Consider the following 20,196-nt stretch of genomic DNA (forward strand, 5'->3'; position numbering starts at 1 on the left):
TTCTTGTTCAGAGGGTTGGATTGCATCAGTTAATTACCTTCCCTCTCTCCACTTCCTTTTCAAAATTCAGTTTGCCAAACTGCAATAAAGAGCAAAGGATAAGATTTTTGTATCTCTAGAAGAGATTAGTTCAAGTACTCAAATGTTAATTCCACCTAAAGCTACCAGTTTAGATGAGAATGTATCCTTGACAAGACACTGGGAACGCTATAATACAGTACATTTCTCTTCTAACCATGCCAAACTTGGGTGCTTAAATTGAAGGCCAATATAATTTTTAAATGGGAACTGCAAAATATTTGGCTTAGCAGTCTTGCAAAGAGAAGCTCTTCAGTCCCGAAACAGAAACATTAGTAGACAATTCAGTCCTTAATGTCAAAAAAGTGTTGTCTGTAAAGTTCAGTTGATGACAGTTTGGTGATCAGCAGGGTCATTGGTGGGTTAAATGTGCACTCGCACTGCCCATGCTGGATCTCTTATGGCTTCAGTCACCTGGGCTGTCAAGACAGCTCCTTTCATCAGCACTATATTTACTTTAAAATACTGGCTCCAATTTACATTTGTTCTTTCATTCCATCCTAAAGTCAGTGCAGATTCCCACCTAACTGAACAAATATTAAAGTTCAAGGAGCATGGTACACAACACATTTATGTTGTAAGTCACTTTTGTAATATGCCACACATCTAGTTTGAGACTAACTCTCCATTTAATAAAAATAACCAATTGTTCTATATATGTACCTCACTAACCTATCTTATGCATTAGCTTTAAAAAAAAAGTTTAATTTTTGGTTGCAAGACTCCATTCTTTTTTCACTCTAATTCTGCGACTCTGAAAACTGATCAGGCTAATAAAATGAAATGTCTTTCTATACATTTTCTCAACTACAGTTTGTAGAATTAATTGGAAATGTGTCTTAAGCCTTCATCCAGCAATTTTTTCTGCATTATCAGACCCTCCCTCCCAACTCATCAGGATTCCAAGTAGACATACTTGGAAAAGTTTACAAGATTAGGAACTTTAAACTGGGGAGGAGGTAGATTAAGTGTGTTCATGCCACTGTTTTGATTTTAGGTGGGTTTGGCAGCGGTATCCAGCTCAGATTAAATTAACAATACATGGTCAGTAAAGCAAGATAACTCCCCAAGTAAGTTCAAGATTTAACATTCAGGTTTAGGAGTAATGAAGTAATTACTAGCTGATGTGCAGTCCTGAAACTGTGATGCAGATAAAAGCTAATACATAGCCCAATTCAACCCCTACACTCTGATTCATAGGGGACAGGTGAGTTGATTTTGGTTTTAGTTACAAGAAGCCAAATGCCAGAAATACTCTGAATTTTTATTTAAAATAAAAAAGTCTCTAGCCTATGTGGTTGTGAAGATAATCTTAAAGATGTGAACAAAGTGCATAGGTGCTGGAACTGAGTGCTGGGGGTGTTGCTGCACCCCCTGGCTTGATGTTGTTTCCATTATATACATCGTTTACAGTTTGTTTCAATAGCTTTCAGCACCTCCATTATTTAAAAAAAAAAAAAAAAATTCCAGCACCCTTGACTAAGTGTAAACTAATGGTGTGGTTTTTGCCTGAATCTTTGGACAGCCTAAAATATAATTCAGAGGCATGTAAATTGTCCCTTCTCTATTGCAATGGGCTGTTGACTCAGAAGCCTAAGGATGACAAATGGGTTAACGGTACTTTAATTAGCAATGAAATAGTTATGATGCATAGTCTCCCTGGAGCGTACCCTGACAGCCCATTGCAGAAAGTAGTTGTATCCTTATCTCAGCCTCTCCTAATGGTCTTTTGGTTACTTCAGTGAGGCTTTTAGAGGTCTAGTTTATTTAACAAAAGGCCACAACCTGGTACAAGAGGAAGCCTTCACAGCGGGGTCATAATTAAGGCTACACAATTTTTTCACAGAGGAATTCATGACTTCCAGCAACCTCTGTGAATTCATCCCAGTCAACCAGGAGCTTCAAGGTCCCCCCTCGTGGCCGCTGGGGGCCCCTGGAGTTCCCAGCTGCTGTGGACAGCAGGGGTCCCTCCACAGCTCCTGGCTGCTGTGGGCGGCTCCTCTGTAGCCCTGGAGCTCCAAGCCCCCACAGGGCCCTGCAGCTAAAACCCAGAGCCCAAGCACCTCCCGTGAGGCAGAAGACCTGATTCCCTGGCACCCTCCACAGGGCAGAAGCTCTGAGCCCATGGGCAGAGTTGGGGAGCACGGGGGTGTTACCCACCCCCAAACTGCAGTCTAAGAGTAGGGCAGTCCTGTCACAGTCGGCTCTACACTCCCTGCCCCTTGGCCATGTCAAGGTGGGCAGCCAGAGCCGGGCAGTATGGGACAGTTGCTGCTGCTCTGGCTGGTACCATGGAGCAGACAACGGCGCTGTTCCCTCATCTCCTACTGCTGCAGTGGTTTGAAGCTGCTGCTCAGCTGCCAGCCTCCTTTGCTCATACAGCCGGTAAGAGCTGTTGGGCTGGGGACCAACTCCATGGCTGGCAGAGCCCTGGGGGAACAGGGACTACAGCCGCAGGGGAGGCACAACCCCTGGCTACCCCTCTTCCTGCACCCTGAACTACCCCCTCCTTGCAGCCCGAGCTACCCTCTCCCTGAACTATCCTCCCTGCCCACACAGCCCTTAGGTACCCCTCTCCCTAAACTGTTTTCAAACTTTTTGAGCTGAGCCCCCCACCTTTGAGTTATAATTTTTAGTTGCACCCCCCCACCACCCAGGGCTAGAGAGTGGGTGGCCTGCTGAGATGAGTTGGGGGCGGAGGTGGCTTGAGCCCTGCTGGCCCCTGCCCACCCAAAATAGAAGTTAAACTACACCTATGCCAGAGTCTCCCCCTCCCCCATCCATTGCTGGGCTCTGGAGGTTTTCTGGCATGTTGTAGGGGCCTCAGAAAGAAAAAGGTTGAGAATTCCTTGTGATGTTCCTCTGCTGTTATCTGGACCGGTTACCTGCTAGTTGACTCCAATCCTTGACTCTGGCAGCCAGCCTTACCCTGCTCTGCTGTGAGAACCCCCATTCCTGAGCTGTTCACACACAGCCTCTAGCATGTAAGCTGCTTGGATTTTGCAGTCGAATGACACTAGCCAATATCTCCGGTCCGAGACACGCAACCTCTATCTTGCGGTGTCCGGTTATGCCCGCTGGACACTACAAGCTTATATGAGTTCATCAAGTTAACAAAGAAGTTGATATGTACCAGGCTTGTTATCCCAAGGGGAGTCTCTGACACACTTCAAACCAAATGCACTGCTCAGGTAGAATAAACGAACAGATTTATGAACTACAAAAGATAGATTTTAAGTGATTATAAGTCAAAGCATAACAAGTCAGATTTGGTCAAATGAAATAAAAGCAAAATGTATTCTAAGCTGCTCTTAACATTTTCAGCGCCCTTACAAACTTAGATGCTTCTCACTACAGGGTGGCTGGTTATCCTTCAGCCAGGCTCTTCCCTTTGATCAGCGGTTCAGGCACTTGGTGGTGATGTCTGTAGATGGAGTTGGAAGAGAGAGGAAGAGCATGGCAAACGTGTCCCCCTTTTATCATGTTCTTTCTTCCCTCTTGGCTTTGCTTCCCCTCCTCCCCCTTCAAAGTCAAGTGAGCATTACCTCATTGTAGTCCCAAACTGGACAAGGGAAGGGGGGGTGTGACTCACTCAAGCGCCCAACAGATCCTTTGTTGCTGCCTAGGCCAGTGTCCTTCTTTCCTGTGAGCCTGGGCTGGGTTTGTCCCATACATGCCCTGATGAGGTGTGAACTGCCCCTCTGCTCCTGGAGAGTTTTGCCTGGCGTTGTTTTAAGCCCCAAGGACACATTTTTCAGCCTCATAACTATATACGTGAAATTACAACCTGTAACTTTACTATCACAACAATGGTCAGTGCATCATGAGCCTTCCGAAAACACCCGACATGACAAACTTTGCATTGGTACCACACAATCATAAGGATGAACATAGGGGTGCAGGATGTTCCCCGAGACACAGAGTGTCACACCCCTCCTCTAGGAGTTCATTTCCTGGGGCACTCGCTGACCAGCTCCCTGGAGCAGTCCCTCTCCTCAGGAGCTTCCTCTGCATTCTTCAGTGAGCCCTCATGGCCTGACCTCAGGCCCAGCTGTTCCTGAGCTGACTAACTGCTGCCCAGCCACCTAGGCACTAAGAAACTCGCAGGTGCCTGGGGGCTGGCTCATTCTCCTGTGGCAAGCCTAGCCCAGCTAGGCTGGGTGCCCGCTGCTAGGGGCCAGCTGCCTGTGCCAAGTACCCACAAGCATGACGAGTACTGTCAAACCCTGCTGAAAGGGGCGGGAGGTCCCAGGGCAGCCTTGCCCCATGGCAGAGCTGGCGCCTCCTGCTCCTTCCCCCCCCGCTAAGCAGCACTCTGGAAATGCCCAGGGGCCCGGCCCGGCCCTCTCTCGCTGCAGGGGGCAGGGCGCGTAGCCCCGGGGACGGACCTCGTCCCTGCCTTCTGGACCATGCAGCCCCTGGCGCCCCGCCAGCGCCTCGGGGTTTCACGGTAGCTCGCCGAGACGGGAGGAGGCGGCTGCGGCCAGGCTCTACAGCTCGGCCCGCGGAGCTCCGAGCCCCAGCCGGCAGCCACTTGGCACCGGGCGCTCCTTACCTGGAGCCCGCCCTGCTCCGCCCCCGGCAGGGAGCAGGCCCCGCCCCGGCTGAGCAGCCGCCCGGGCGAGGCGCGTGTGTGCGAGGGCAGCGGGCCGGGGTCTGGCGCGGCCGGGGGTGCCCGCCCCCCTCCCGGGTTTTCCAGTAGGCGCTCGCCCCTCTGCCTCCTCGCGCCGCGCTCCGGCCCCGAGCCGCAGACGGTCCCCAGCCCCTTGGGGGCTGGCGGGGAAGGGGCTTGGCAGCCCCGGCCGCTGCAAGGGGCGCTCGGAGAGCCGGGAGGCTGCCGCTAACCGGTGAGTGCTCAGGGCTGGGCCGCTGCGGGGCTGGGCCGGCGGCTCCCGGCGCCGCTGTGGGGGGCGCTCCCGGCTCTGCCGGCTTTGCCCAGCTCGCAGCCGGTCGGACTCTCTTCCCCGGGGCTGGGGCGGGCAGCTGGCGCCTGGGTGTGACGGATGGCGGCGGCCGCGGGGCTTTGGGACCGGTTCTGAGCGGGCAGGGTCGGTCCTGCTGGCCCCCCTCTCCCGCTGGGCCCGCTCCCTTCCAGAGCCCGGGCTGGCCGCTGTCACTGGCGGGGCGCTGGGTTTCCACCCGGGGCTCTCGGCCGGCTTAGCAACAACGGCGAGCCTGCCTCGGGCTTGCGGTTTGTGAGCACAGCTCGGCCAATCGCTGCCGTGGAAAACTTCACACCCAAGCGAGTCAGCCGTCACTTTATTTGTGTTTCACATGGGCTTTATGACAGGGGCAATCTGCCTGGCCAGGGAAGGGTTCGCTAGGGTTCGTTTTTACTAGTACTGTACTTTGCGTCTGAGTCCTGCAGCACCATTTAGCCTAGGATTGGGAAGTGCTCCCCACTCTCCCACCCCCCAATTCAGGTGGAATGTGTAAGTATTATTTCTGTTTTTTAGGGGGGTAAACTGAGGTACAGGTGCAGCAATTTGTCCGTGGTCAGAGTGAATTATTGTCAGATCAGGAAATAGAAGCACACAGGCCTTTGCTTTTAACAATCAGATCACACTGTGCCTTTCCCATTGACAGGCTTTAAACATTTAACAAAGTAATTCCCAGAAGATGGACTGTGTCAAACAGTGCAGTTATGTAGGATCCCTTTGCTTCTGGGATTGTTGAAATCACTTGGCCTTTGACCTCATGCTTCTCAGTGCATTCAAGGCATGTGGGCATCCCGTATAACCTTACACTCCATTACTCACAGATCTATCCATTTGTCTGCCATGTACAATTCACCATTCTTTTTATAGCCACTGTAGTAGCATATAATACATGGGAAAGCAGACAGCATTTACTTCAAAGAGAGAGATCAGATCTAAATTTTCTGGATTAATGAGACAGAAACTTTATTTAACATTCAAGAAACAAGAGTGTGAGTGAAAATCTGAAGGGCATCAGGTGTTCATTATTAAATGCTTTAAATCCAAAGTATAAACCAGATGTCCTATTTTTATGAGATGTTTGTATATATTATTACATTTACTACTCCTTTGGACCTGATAGTGCTTTACCTGGTCATAGTAATGTTAGCAGATTAACTGATTAATTGGGGTTTATAATAAATGCATTAGATTTTAAAATAAAGGAAAGCAAACAAAGAAAAACACCCCAAAATGTAAAACTTGTGATTAAAATTATGACAGCAGGTAAAGAACTCCCTTGAAAGTGTATGAAAACAGACGTTCAGACCAGAAAACAGAGAATACAAAAGTAGATGGAGGATGACCCAACTCTGGCTAGTCACCCTATCCAAATAATCAAGCCGCTTTGTGCAGGAAGTGGGTAGCACAAGGTCATCTACTTCCTATGTAGTTCTAGTAATGGCATCCAGATGTAATTGTAGATGTTCATTTTATAGTCTGGATGAAGGGAGTTGTCCCATTTGGCCCTGGTGAAGAGGCCAGTGCTTCATGTTTGGTATGGGTTTGCTCTTCCAGTTTATCAGCACAATTAGCTTAGCTACCAGTTCTGTCCACAGGAGCCATTCCCTCTCCTTCTCCTCCTTTGATCACTTTAAGTGGGTTAGATTTCCCAACACAACAATTACTGTGTTCTGTTTTGCAGCCAGTTCCTTCCCTTTAATGACATCCTTCCCAAAGTAGACAGTGATAGGGCACTTGGTGTTAGCCCGGCTTTATCAGAGCTGTGTCTTGCACACTTGGCATCTGGCATTCTATTCATTGGATAGAATGCATCCGATGAAGTGAGCTGTAGCTCACGAAAGCTTATGCTCAGATAAATTTGTTAGTCTCTAAGGTGCCACAAGTCCTCCTTTTCTTTATCCATAGGATGTTAACTGTAGGGAGTCCAGTAAATCCTGTGATCAGCTTATATGGGATGGATCCAGCATGTTGATCCAGGGAGCACATCTGATGATTTCCACCCCCTGCTGGCTCCAGATGGTGCATGCTTTGTCCCTCTCATTCTCTGCTGGATGGGTGCAGCAGAGATGAGAGGAGAGTCAATGAGTTGTGGATGGTGATTAGCTAGTGCAGCCTCTACAAGCTGCTTCAGGGGAAAGGTACAGGAACTGCAGGAGATGAGACTTCTCCTCCTGCACTGTTGGGTCTCTTTGGGAGAGAGAGTGTCACCTCCTATTAGTGGCAAAATGCAATCCTCTCCACCCAGTGGATTTATCCTCCTAGGACTTTTCCCCTGCCCATCTGTAGATGTGAAATAGGGGACAGGGAATGCTCCCTTTCACACAGGCATTGTGTCAGTTACATGGGTGCCATGGAAGGTATATTGACAGAGTTCCTGGAGAGAGAGAGAGAGAGAGAGGGAGGGAGGAAAAAAAAAGAAAAGAAAGAAAGAAACGTGCTAATGTGAACAAAGGTTAAACCTATTAGGAAACCCCTCCATTTGACTGTAGAACCTTTCAGCTTGGAGAGGCTATGTGGTCAGCGATACCAGGTTGCTGGACTTTTGGTAGCATCACACATTCTGTGCAAATTTTTTAATGAGCATATTTGCATATCCACTATAAACTTTGACTTAGTCACACTCCCAAGCAGTGTGGGGAGGTGGAGCTTAGCAGCTGCATCTGGAATGGGTGGGAGGGTGTTCGGGGGCTCTTCGGGGAAGATGTTGGATAGCCCAGTACTGGCACTGGGTCCCCCTCAACTTCTGTCCCACCATTCCTTCTGTTACAGCTGTCCCCACTCAGATCCAGTTGGGGGAACAGTGAGAGGGAAGGGGGAGCAGCTGTGGCCCCAGGTGGCAGGGAGATGGTACTGCAGAGTAATCCCTGCTATTTGTGTGTGGCGGAGTTGCCAAATCCATGTCACATGAGTTGCAGGACACTAGGCAGCTCTGTTTCCCTGTGCAAGTCAGTGGAAGAGCACATCTCTCAGTATGTGATACCTCTGTCAAAATGTGATGAATTTTGTGTGATGTGAGGTCATGCAATAATTAGGGCTGTCAATTAAGCACAGTTAACTCACACAATTAACTCAAATTAATTGTGATTAATTGCACTTATAACAATAGAATACCAACAGAAATTTATTAAATATTTTTGATGTTTTTCTACGTTTTCAATATTGATTTCAACTACAACACAGAATACAAAGTGTACAGTGCTCACTTTATATTATTATTTCTTATTACAAATATTTGCACTGTAAAAATGGTAAACAAAAGAAATAGTATTTTTCAATTCACCTCATACAAGTACTGTAGTGCAATCTCTTTATTGTGACAGTGTAACTTACAAATGCAGATTTTTTCCTGGTTACATAACTGCACTCAACAACAAAACAGAGTAAAACTTTAGAGCCTACAAGTCCACTAAGTCCTATTTCTTGTGTAGCCAACCACTAAGACAAACAGGTTTGTTTACATTGACAGGAGATACTGCTGCCTGCTTTTTATTTACAATGTCACCTGAAAGCGAGAACTGGCCTTCTCATGGGATTTTTGTAGCCGGTGTTGCAAAGTATTTACATGCCAGATATGCTGAACATTCGTATGCCCCTTCCATGCCACCATTCCAGAGGACATGCTTCTATGCTGATGATGCTAGTTTTATTTGAAAAAAAAAGCATCAATTAAATTTGTGACTGTACTTCTTGGGGGGAGAATTGTAGGTCTCCTGCTCTGTTTTACCCACATTCTGCATATATTTCATGTAATAGCAGTCTCGGATGATGACCCAGCACATGTTCATTTTAAGAACACTTTCACAGAAGATTTGACAAAACACAAAGAAGATACCAATGTGAGATTTCTAAAAATAGCTAAAGCACTCGACCCAAGGTTTAAGAATCTGAAGTGCCGTCCAAAATCTGAGAGGGATGAGGTGTGGAGCACGCTTTCAGAAGTCTTAAAAGAGCAACACTCTGATGCAGAAACTACAGAACCCAAACCATCAAAAAAGAAAATGAACCTTCTGCTGGTGGCATCTGACTCACATGAGGAAAATGAACATGTGTCAGTCCACACTGCTTTGGATCATTATCAAGCAGAACCCATCATCAGCATGGATGCATGTCCTCTGGAATGGTGGTTGAAGCATGGAGGGACATATGAATCCTTAGTGCCCCTGGCATGTAAATATCTTGCAACGTCAGCTACAACAGTGACCTGCGAATGCCTGTTGTCGCTTTCAGGTGACATTGTAAACAGGAAGCAGGCAGCATTATCTCTGGCAAATTGTAACCAGCCTTGTTTGTCTGAGCAATAGGCTGACCAAGAAGTAGGATTGAGTGGACTTTTAGGCTCTAAAGTTTTACGTTGTTTTATTTTTGATTGCAGTTTTTTTTACATAATTCTACATTTGTAAGTTCAACTTTCATGATAAAGAGATTGCACTACAGTACTTATATGAGGTGAATTGAATTTTTTGTTTGTTTTTTATAGTGCAAATATTTGTAATAAAAATAAAGTGAGCACTATACACTTTGTATTCTGTGTTGTAACTGAAATTAATATATTTGAAAATGTAGTAAACATCCACAAATATTTAAAATAAATGGTAATGTATTGTTTAACAGCATGATTAATCGTGATTAATTTTTTTTAAATCACGCGATTAATTGCTTGATAGCCCTAGTAATAATTCATTTCTGGTTTGTCATCTTCCCTTCCTACTTTCATCACTTTGGTCTTGGACAATCCAGAAATGAAGGATAATGCTGTCCTCTGAGCGACACTAAAGCAGGGTGCTTTACCTGGCACAGCAGAGTGGAATTGATACGCATCATGCAATTCTCATCCACTTAATTCTGCTGCTTTATTTGGTGCAGAGGCTATCCTTTCCTTTTTTCCTTTTCTTTCACTCTGTGCTTGCACAGTGCCTAGAATAATGGGGCCTTGATTCCTGACTGGAACCATCTGAGACTGCTGTAGTATAAATTAAAAATAAGCTTTACTCCCCTATTTTGTATGGAGCAGCACAATGCTGATCCTCCTCTGGAGATGCCTTTTTCTGCAAAGCAAATGCCATATAAGGAAAAAAGGAGAGACATTGTTCTATGTTTGTTTAGCATCTAGGACCATGGGGTCTGGGTCCATGACGGGGGCTACAAGTCTCTAAGTCTGGGGTCATAAGTAGGTGGACTGTGGGCCAAATCCGGACTGCCAGATGCTTTGAATGGACCTCAAGATATTTTTATTTACTTATTATTATCATTGCTGTTGTTTTAATTTTCTTCTCTGGAATCTGGACCTTGACTATACCTTGACCAATAACTTTGGGCCTTGACAAAAATAATCAATGACCTCCGCTTAAGGTAATACAAATAATTAATAATGAGAAATAAAGTTAATGGGGAGAGGGGACATGACCAACTACATATCAGGGAAATAAAGGTCACATGAAAAAAACATTTTGGTGGTATATCCTGGTACCCATCACTAGGTCTATTGAGAGAAATTTGGGGCCCCACTACATCATGTTCGCTGGGGCCCCATTCCCTCTCATTTCACTTAATTTACACAGACAGTACATATGTTTTTGGGGACCCTCAAGCTTGGGGCCCTGATACAATTTTCACTTGTTCCCCCCCTCTCATCAGCCTTGTCCATCACCATAATATATGAGCACTTTCGTAGTGAAGGCCCTAGGTCACTTAATGGGTCTCTGGCACTTTTTCCTTTTGGGGATAAAATCTCTACTTGCAGTAGAGGTTTTCTGGGGGGAGTGGGGTGTTTTCTGATTTAGACTATTCATTTCCCTTTTTTGTTGTTGCTGCTGCTATTAGGGATTGAGGGATAGAAGGGAGATGTCAGTGTTGTGCTTGTCATTCTGATGGTGGACTGGCCTTTACAAATCAAGGCCCCTTTGCTATACAGTTGTTTTCAAGAGACAATTGATGTTTTAGTCATACTTGTTAGCTTCTTACTGGCGATTGGTGCCTAAAGTCCTTCAACCTAATAAGGAAAATCTCTTAAAACACAAGATGGGTGGTTTCTCTAAGAGAAAGGGAGACACCTGGTAGGATAAGGAGCTAGTCTGGCTGTTTAGTGAACATCTGACTTTTGTGATTGTTCATCACTCATCAATCCACAAGTTTCTGGGAGTACTGAAGGAACAACAGATATAAAGAAAATTACTTCCCTAATCCATTTTACCCTTCATAAGGTTTTTGGGAAAATCCCCTCTTCCAACATACAGAAATAAGGTTTCATTTCTGATACATGGAAAATGAGAAATTAAAATAATGTTGTTTATCCTTATGCCACACTCACACCCTGTAACTGGGATTCTATTGATTCAAAGAACACTGACAGTTATGTTGTTACATGTATGTAAAGTGAGTAAAAGTGTAATGACTTCTAGGCTTGAGATTAAGTGTATGTTTGACAGTTTGGAGCAGGTGGAAACGTGTGTTTGACAGCTGAGGCGGCAGAGTTCGTAAACTTCCGACTCAGCAGAGCCAAATTATCATTAACACTTAGAGATCAAAACCATTGGTACTAAAAGGTACAGTTATGAAGATAAACATTTTCATGGGTAAAACTTCCAATAATAACTTCACTCAGAGATTGAGTCCTGGTCTTGTGTACAGCAGGTGTGATTCCATTTTATTCTATTACTTGTTAAATGAGCCATTCAATCTACATAGTAGGTAAAAATCTTCCGGGCTTTGTATTTGCTTAAGGAGATTGCTGATCGCAGTGCTCTTTATTCTGAGCCCAGAATGCCTGAATGAAACCAAAGTAGAGTTCAATTCTACCCGTCTGTGCTCTTTTCATGCTCAAAGTGTACTTCAGAACCAGGATACGAGACATATGTTAAAATCCAAAGCTTTGCTGTTTTTGTTTTCACTAAAATATTATGGCAGCATATTTTGAGAGGCTTTCTACTTCTCTAGTTACTGTTGATGCCAATTGGTTGGTTTATGTAGGAATATTTGTTTGCTGGGAGGGGTGGGGTTGTCCCACTCAGGGCCCGGACCTACAGTCCTTACAATAAATGTAACCATGTTCCTTGTAATCCACTTTAAATTCTTGCAGTAAGGACTGCAGGATTTACACTTCAATGTGTGGAAAAGCATTCTTCTAACATGGGAAGCAGATGTAAATGGGGGGAAAAAACCTCCTTCTGCTTGGTTGCTTTAGCAACAAATTAGTTAAGTAAAACTTTTATTTGCAATGACAAACTCTACAGCTATATAAATTCCAAATAGCTGTGAATATTTGTAGCTGAAATGCCTTTTAAAAAATCAAGTTACTCTTTTTTCTTGAGTAATCATACACTGAACAACATAATGGACATTGTTCTGCTTCGTTATGGAAATGCTGACACTAAAGCTGTGCCTGAGATTTGGAACAGAGCTAGGTTTAGGTTTCAATTCCCCAAAGTTTGTGGGCTTTCTGATGAACTTGGGTTGAGCTACGGCCTTTGGAAGGAACGAGGTGGAATATTGTGGTTTTGTATTATTTTTGCTTAAAACCAGGTCAAGTTGATAGTTTCATCTGTGTTTCACTTTGCAGTTCGGGTTTAAACCCAAAACTGAGTGTGAGGGAGGGGGGGCCTGGTCTACACTATAGAGTTAGGTCGACAGGGCCGTCCTTAGGATATATGGGGCCCTACGCAGTATTATTAAATTATTAAACCATGCCCGACTTGCTCTTAGCAACACAAACGTAAGCTTACAGTATTGGAAAACTTGCCACATGCACTTTATTAAAAAGAAATTTAAACAAATTAAGCACACTATAACGCGGATGGACTCTATTTACACTAAAGAAGTAGTGCTCTAGAAAAAATTCTAATTTATTGACAGAAAGATGCAAATCAATTTTTTTAAATTTGTCAACATTTTATTGGAAATTACTATGAAGAGGTATTGGAACAAGGATTTGTTTTTAATTAAAAGCAATCTTTCTGGCTTTTTTGGCTGCAAAATCAGTAATAATGTCATCGTATGACAATCTTGTTCGATTGTAAGAATAGCAAGACCAGTCAAGCATTCCTGGTGCTCGTAAAGTATTAAACCTTCCATCAACAGCAGGTAGTGCTTTATCCATCACAACATTAGAAAATTCAACTTCAAATTTCTTTTCTGGATCTTCTATGGGCTCATCTGCTCCTTCATATTCTGTTTGCCATTTTTAACTCGAAACTCTTGTCACATTCACACATGGAAATTTTGGTTCTACACTGAGTGCTTCTGCAAACTCTCTTGCACGCCAGAAGTACCTCCTCTCATTTTGGCACCATTATTGTAGCCTTGTCCTCTAATGTTCATTACGGACAATCCCATTCATTTTAGTTCATCAAGGAGAGCTTGAAGAAGTCCAAAACCTGTAGTGTCCTCTACTAAAAATGTGATAAATGATTCCTTAACTGGAATTGTGCTGAATCACTAATGTCGACAAATCTCACTACTAACGATATCCGTTCTTGATGACTTATGTCAGGAGTGCAATCTAGAATTATGGCAAAATATTTTGCCAAAGAATCCAGTGAAGCAATTTTGTCTCTCACTTTACCACTCATTAGCATTATCAGTTAATTCTGAATTCTTGGTCCCAAATAGTGATCATGTATTTCATTTTCAGTTACTCTCTGGAAATATTCATTCATCACTGTGTCAAATTTTCCAAGCAGTTGTACAAGGCCCAGAAAATTGCCATTTTTGGGCTGGTATAATTTGTCAACGCTTCCTCTAAAAGCAAGATTGTTTGTTGATAGATATCCAAAAATAGATAATAGACATTCAAGAACACAACACCGATGTTGCCTCTCTGACTCCAGCAATCTTTGACTTTGGGCATGAAGAGTTGTCTGATTTTTTTTAAACTTACAAATCAGCTCACACCATTTGTGCATACTTTCAACGTGGTGTTGTGCCTTTTCATGTTGTGGTAATGTGTGACTAAGATTTTGCCAATCATTAATACCCACGGTTGCTATGTTAAAATTGCCACTGTTGAAAATCTTGCATGGAAAACAAAATACAGCATCCTTGCATTTAGAGTACACAAGCCACCATCTGTTGACAATTTCATTGTTGGAAAGTCTTTTATAGTAATAGTTTTCTGTGAATTCCCTACCTCTAATGTCTTTAGGATATTTGAGACCTTCTGTTCTCACAAGGCCTTTCTCAAGTATAATGTCATGTAATTTGTTTTTTAAAGATTGCGGCCATGCGCCAATGTCATTTATATCCCGTGCTAGTATAGTTTCAGCTGTTGTAATTTATTGTTTTGTGTCTGTATCTGTTTCAAATGATTGTTCTGTGTTTTGAGTTTCTTGAACTTCTGCATAAAAATTTTCTTCGGCAATTACTTGATCTTGATCAACTTTGTTGTTTTCATGACACACAAACTTAAGTATAGAACCCTTTTGTGCTTTTATAGCTAATTCTATTTCATCTTTTCATTTTCTTTTTTGTGACCTGGAAGGTTGTTTTTGATATGACATAACTTATAAGGGTGTTTTTTTTAAGGAAATAACTGTTTAAATTATTGTCAGATGATCAGAAATATTATTTAAAATAACTAATCGAGGATAGCCATGAGTCTGTGACCTTGAGCTAGTGTGCAGACACCTCACAAGGTGCTCCACCCTGACTGAGACACCATAGAGTTGGAAAACCCATGTCATTTTTACAAAGTCACTTTTTAATTTTAAATGTGTAGTGGGCATCAGTCTTAATGCTAGTTACAACTCTATATCAACCTTATACTGTAAATAGATCAATGACATTATCCAGTTTAATAAGCTTGGTTTCCAAGCAGTGGGAAAATAGGACCCTAGTTTTATTCCTAGGTAAAGCACAAAGTGACCAGCAATGAAGCCAGCACAGAATCATCTCATCTAGATTAAGGTAGGACAGAAATGTTACCGAAGTCCTATCCACTAAAATTAGTACAGCATGGACAGAGACAAGCTAATTTCTTTTTCCAAGCTAATGTGCCCTTGTTACAGAAGGACCCTCTCCAGGTTTTGTCACTCATCCTTTCTGGTAAACAATGTCAATTATGACACTGAACTTCCATCACGAGTTCATTTTACATAGACAATTGAGTAATCAGATTATGATAACTTCCGATCACTTGCAATCTTGACTGGATATGAACTGATTAACCTTCTTCCCTTACAGTAATTTTTACAGATGACATTCTTATTGTAATGCCAGGTTTGGCTAGCCATTACAATGATTGTCCAATAGTGAAGAAAGACTTTCTAGAAGTAGGGTTGGGGTTTTTTCCTTCTACTCTAGAGCTGTGCATGAACGGTCTGTGAAATCCCACAAAGTTTCCAAAACTTCAACATCAGTATCCTTTTTCACAGACTTTTTTCCTTCTTCACCAATATCTACTTCTCTGCTCCTTGGAAACCCATCTTATTAAACTGGATAATGCCATTGATCTATTTACATTGGGGGCTCTCAACCTTTCCAGACTACTGTACCCCTTTCAGGAGTCTAATTTGTCTTGTGTACCCCCAAGTTACCTGAGGGATGCTATTGAGGGATGGGGGAGGGGAAGGTGGGGACTCCTGAGGGGGGGATATTGAGGGGAGGGGAAGGTGGGAGCTCCACTGAAGGCGGTCCCCAGACAGCACCGCTGACCCCAGTGTGTCGAGGGGGCACAGCAACCTCCCCCGCCCGCACACCCCCAGAAGACCTCCCCCACACACATTGCTGACACACAACGAGCTTCGTACATAGCAGACGCTGCGGCAGCCCATGGGGGATGGACAAGACAGAAAAGGATACCAAGCCGCCCAGCCTGCCTCATGGTGGCAGAATCACAGTTCTCTGCAGAGACTCTTGTACCCTCTCCCTCGCGCAGAATGCACCTCACTGGTGCATTCAGCTCTGAATACAGCCCCTGCCTAAGGAGACTGCAGCGCACGCTCAGAGGGCAGGAGCCGACCCGCTCTTACCTGCTGTCCCAGTGGTGCCCCATGCAGCTGCGTATGCCTGAGGACGGCCCTGTAGGTTGACCCAAAGCAACTTATATTGACCTAACTCTCTCTAAAAATGTTCCTCCTGCTGATGTAACTCGCCCACTGTGCCAACTTAATAACTCCACCTCTGTGGGAGGCGAAGTGCTTAGGTTGACGTAGTTAGGGTCGTATCGGTGTAGACACTGCATTACTTGCATCGACTTTAGTGGCCTCCAGGAGGGTGTCCCACAGTGCCCTACCGCAGTGGTTCCCAAACTTGGTTCACAGCTTGTTCAGGGTAAGCCCCTGGCAGACTGCGAGATGCTTTGTTTACCTGAGCATGCACAGGTATGGCTGCTCGCAGCTCCCACTGGCTGTGGTTCTCCCATTGTCTGGGAACGGTGAACTGCGGCCACTGGGAGCTGCGAGTGGCCATACCTGCAGACACTCAGGTAAACAAAGAGTCCCATGGCCTGCCAGGGGCTTACCCTGAACAAGCCGCAAACCAAGTTTGGGAACCCCTGCCCTACCATGACTGCTCTGGTCACCGTTTTGAACTCTGCTGCCCGGTGGCCAGATACACATGCATGCGCCCTTCCCCTTTTACAGCCTTGCAAATTTTTGAAATTCCATTTCCTGTTTGCTTGGCATGGAGAGCTCACCTAGCAATTGCCCAGCAGACCATGCTGGCCCCACAGTGCAGATGCACTCCTGCCTGGAGTACACAGGAGGTGGTGGATCTCCTGGGTCCGTGGGGAAAAGAGGCTGTGCAGGCACAGCTCCGATCCAGCCATAGAAAGGTAGATATCTACGAGCAGCTCGCCCGTGACATGGTGGAGAAGGGCTACAAGAGGGACAGACAGAATTGCCACCTGAAAGTCAAGGAGCTGTGGCAGGTGTACCAGAAGGCAAAGGAGGCTAACAGTTGTTTTGGTGTGGAGCTGCAGACATACTGCTTTCATAAAGAGCTGTGTGCCATCCCTGCCAAAGACCCCACCATCATTGCCAGGAGTCGTATGGATACTTTGGTGGAGCTGGAGTCACAGCGAGGAGGAGGTATTGGGCAGGAAGAGGAGGAGGAGTATGAGGGACAGGTGACCGGGGGATCCAGTGGTGCAGGGAACCAGGACCTGTTCTTGACTATAGAGCAGTTGAGCCAGTCCCTACAGTCCAGCATGGGTGAGCCTGATGGAGGGGAAGGAACCTTTGGTAAATATGCAGTTTACTTTGATATTGCAGGGACACATCTGTTCATTTACTCTTCTTTAATCATTTTGACTTAGGAAGAGGTAATGAAATAACTAAGAGAGGTTAAGTTGCTATCTGCTTCTCATTCCCCTGCATAATTAGGCAGAGGGGGTCCTGCACAGTTTGTTTATGTGCACCAGGATGTCTTGTGAATCCTCGTAGAGATCTCAAAAGTTTCCTGAAGGTAGTCTTCAATTCTCTGCTGAAGGTTTCTGGGGAGGGCTGCCTTATTTTTTTTCTGCTGTGGTAGGACACTTCTGAACACCACTAAGCAATTACTTCAGCAGGCACCATTGCAGCACACAAGCTAGCAGCATACGGACCTGGTCTGTAGCCAGACGCGTGCAGGAGCTGTTCCCTTTTGGTCTCCATTACCCTCAGGAGTTTGATATCAGCTAAAATCACCACCTATAGAAAATGGTGCCAATATTCAGTTCAATGGCCCTATCTGCATATACTCATACCTGTGAGCCACCCTCATCCGTAGTCCCAATTTGCCCACTCTCCCGCCCCTCACAGCCCCTCAAGCTGTCCCCTGGTTGGGACTGCCACCGTGCTCCGTGAATCCCAAGGAGAAGTGAGAATGTAGTGCTTGAAACTTGTGTGGATCAAAGAGAGTGAGTTCCGTATGCCAAGTTTCCATTTATCTTGTGAATACGCTCTCAATAGTAGCTCTGTGCATTGTGTCTTTTGCAGCTGGAAATATGGCCTTGAGGGACTCTCCATTCACATCAGCAGAGCAGCTCAGCCAGATAAGGAGGAGAAGGAAGAGGACATGGGATGACGTGGTCCAAGAGATCCTGCAAGCCGAGCAAGGGCTTGGAGGATCACTGTCGTGGACAGAACAGACAGGGATAGAGCAGAGAGGAGAAAAGCACAGGAGAGAGACATGCAGCAGGACATGATAGCGCTTCTCAAGACGCAAACAGACATGCTGGAGACACCTGTTGACCTTCAGTTTCAACAGACTTGTGCTCACCTCCCTCTGTAGCCCACAGAGAACTGCATTTCGGGACCTCCCTATCCCCACTCCCATTCCATGTGGTGTCCGGGGCTACTTCTCTACACCTACCAATCACAGCTGCACATACACTGACCTGTGAGAGACATGGTTGGTGTATGCGTTTGTGAAATGAAAATGACTGTTTTTTCCCCTTCAAAGGTTCTTTTCCCTGTATTTATAAAGTCTCATTCAGTTATAAATATGTCTATTTGCCTGGATTTGGAATAAATGGCTAGTTATGGAAACTGAATTAATCTTTACTAGTTCACAACCTATGCTGGCTGGGTTTCGCCTCATTCAGAGATAATAGCAATAGGTACATGTGCGATATTACTCTCTGCACTCATTACAAGGTTCATACCAGGGTGCACAAAAACAATGCCAGGCAGAGCACACTACATAAACGCACATTACTCTGGCTCACTATTAAGACGGTCTTTCAATGACTCTCTGAATCCCTATAGCTCCCTATTGAGCTCTTCTTATAGCCCTGGTATCTGGCTGCTCAAAATCAGCAGACAACCATTCCTCTTCCACCCTCCACTCCAGCAGAAACTTTCCCCCCTTTGCTTCACAGATATCATGAATTGCACAGCAGGCAGCTATAACCACTGAGATTTTTTTTTTCACTGAGGTCTAATCTTGTGAGTAGACTGCACCAGTGGCCTTTTAGATGGCCAAAGGCACATTCAAATGTCATTCTGCACTGGCTCAGCCTGTAGCTGAAGTGCTCCTTGCTGCTATCGAGGTGGCCGGTATATGGCCACAGAAGAAAGGGGTAGGCTGGGTCTCCCAGGATCACTATTGGCATCTCAACATCCGCAGTGGTAATCTGTCGGTCTGGAAAGAAGGTCCCTGCTTGCAGCTTTCTGAACAGGCCTGTGCTCTTTAAAAATGAGTGCATCATGCACCTTCCCTGACCATCCTACACTGATGTTGGTAAAACATCCACGGTGATCCACCACTGCATGCAATAGAAAAGTAGCCCTTTCTGTTGATGTACTCTGTGGCAAGGTGGTCTAGTGCCAAAATAGGGATATGTGTGTCATATGTCATCCCACTGCAGTTCAGGAACCCCATTGCTGCAAACCATCCACTATGTCCTTCACGTTGCCCAGAGTCACAGTCCTTTGCAGCAGGATGCAATTAATGGCCTTGCACACTTGCATCACAGCAACCCCCACAGAAGATTTCCTAACTCCAAATTGATTCCCGACTGATCGGTAGCAATCTGGTATTGCAAGGTGCCACACAGTCATCACCACTCGCTTCTCCACTGTCAATGCAGCTCTTGTTTTGGTGTTGCTATGCCGGAGCGCTGAGCAAGTCCCACACACACTTCCAGGAATGTGGCCTTACACATCCAAAAGTTCTGCAGCCACTGCTCATCATCCCATACCTGCATAACGATGCGATCCCACCTGTCAGTGCTTGTTTCTCTGGTCCAGAACCCGTGCTCCACTGTCTGCAGCTGCTCCATGAATGCCAACAACCACCTTGAATTGTTTCTTTCTAGGTCCAACAGCAAGGCAGCATCTAGGGAATTGTCTTGTTCTGCTGCCCGGCTCCTCTGGCGGCTCTGCAAATACTGCAGGATCAGGCACATTGTGCTCGCAACGCTTATCACAGTAGTGCAGAGCTGTGTAGGATCCATGCGTCTCACACCAATGGCAGATGCGCTGGTTTGCAGGGCTTTTGAAAAGAGGCACGAAACATTATGGGATGCAGATAAAATTCTGGGAAGGAGAAAACTGCATCATGGGATGTTGAAACCATGTTCCCAGTCACCCCTGTGCAACTCGTTTGCCCTCATGAGGCGTCGCAAACCCTTCCTAAAACACTCTGTGCAAGATGGTGGCAAGCTGCACGGTGGGATAGCTACTCATTGTGCACTGCTCTCTGCATCAGTGCAAGCCCTGGTAGTGAGGGGGCACACTGCTGACACAAGGAGCATTGTGGACAT

The 20,196-nt window shown here is 45.4% G+C and overlaps 2 protein-coding genes across 6 annotated transcripts in view; both read left to right on the forward strand.

Annotated features, from left to right (window-relative positions):
* The window catches only part of KIF5C (kinesin family member 5C), a 148,401-nt gene extending 129,923 nt beyond the window's left edge, over positions 1–18,478 (forward strand). The window contains exon 26 of the mRNA XM_048869161.2: positions 17,927–18,478. The gene's annotated coding sequence lies outside the window, so the exon portion shown is untranslated. The remainder of the gene's footprint in view (positions 1–17,926) is intronic.
* LYPD6B (LY6/PLAUR domain containing 6B) overlaps positions 4,568–20,196 on the forward strand; it is a 132,781-nt gene continuing 117,152 nt past the window's right edge. For 4 of the 5 annotated variants that reach the window (XR_007359113.2, XR_007359114.2, XM_048869165.2 and 1 more), the window contains exon 1: positions 4,571–4,925. The gene's annotated coding sequence lies outside the window, so the exon portion shown is untranslated. Of the gene's footprint in view, positions 4,926–20,196 lie in introns of all 5 variants that reach the window. The other variant, XM_048869166.2, reaches the window with a different exon arrangement.

This window comes from Caretta caretta, chromosome 11, assembly GCF_965140235.1.
Source record: "Caretta caretta isolate rCarCar2 chromosome 11, rCarCar1.hap1, whole genome shotgun sequence".
Lineage (NCBI taxonomy): Eukaryota > Metazoa > Chordata > Testudines > Cheloniidae > Caretta > Caretta caretta.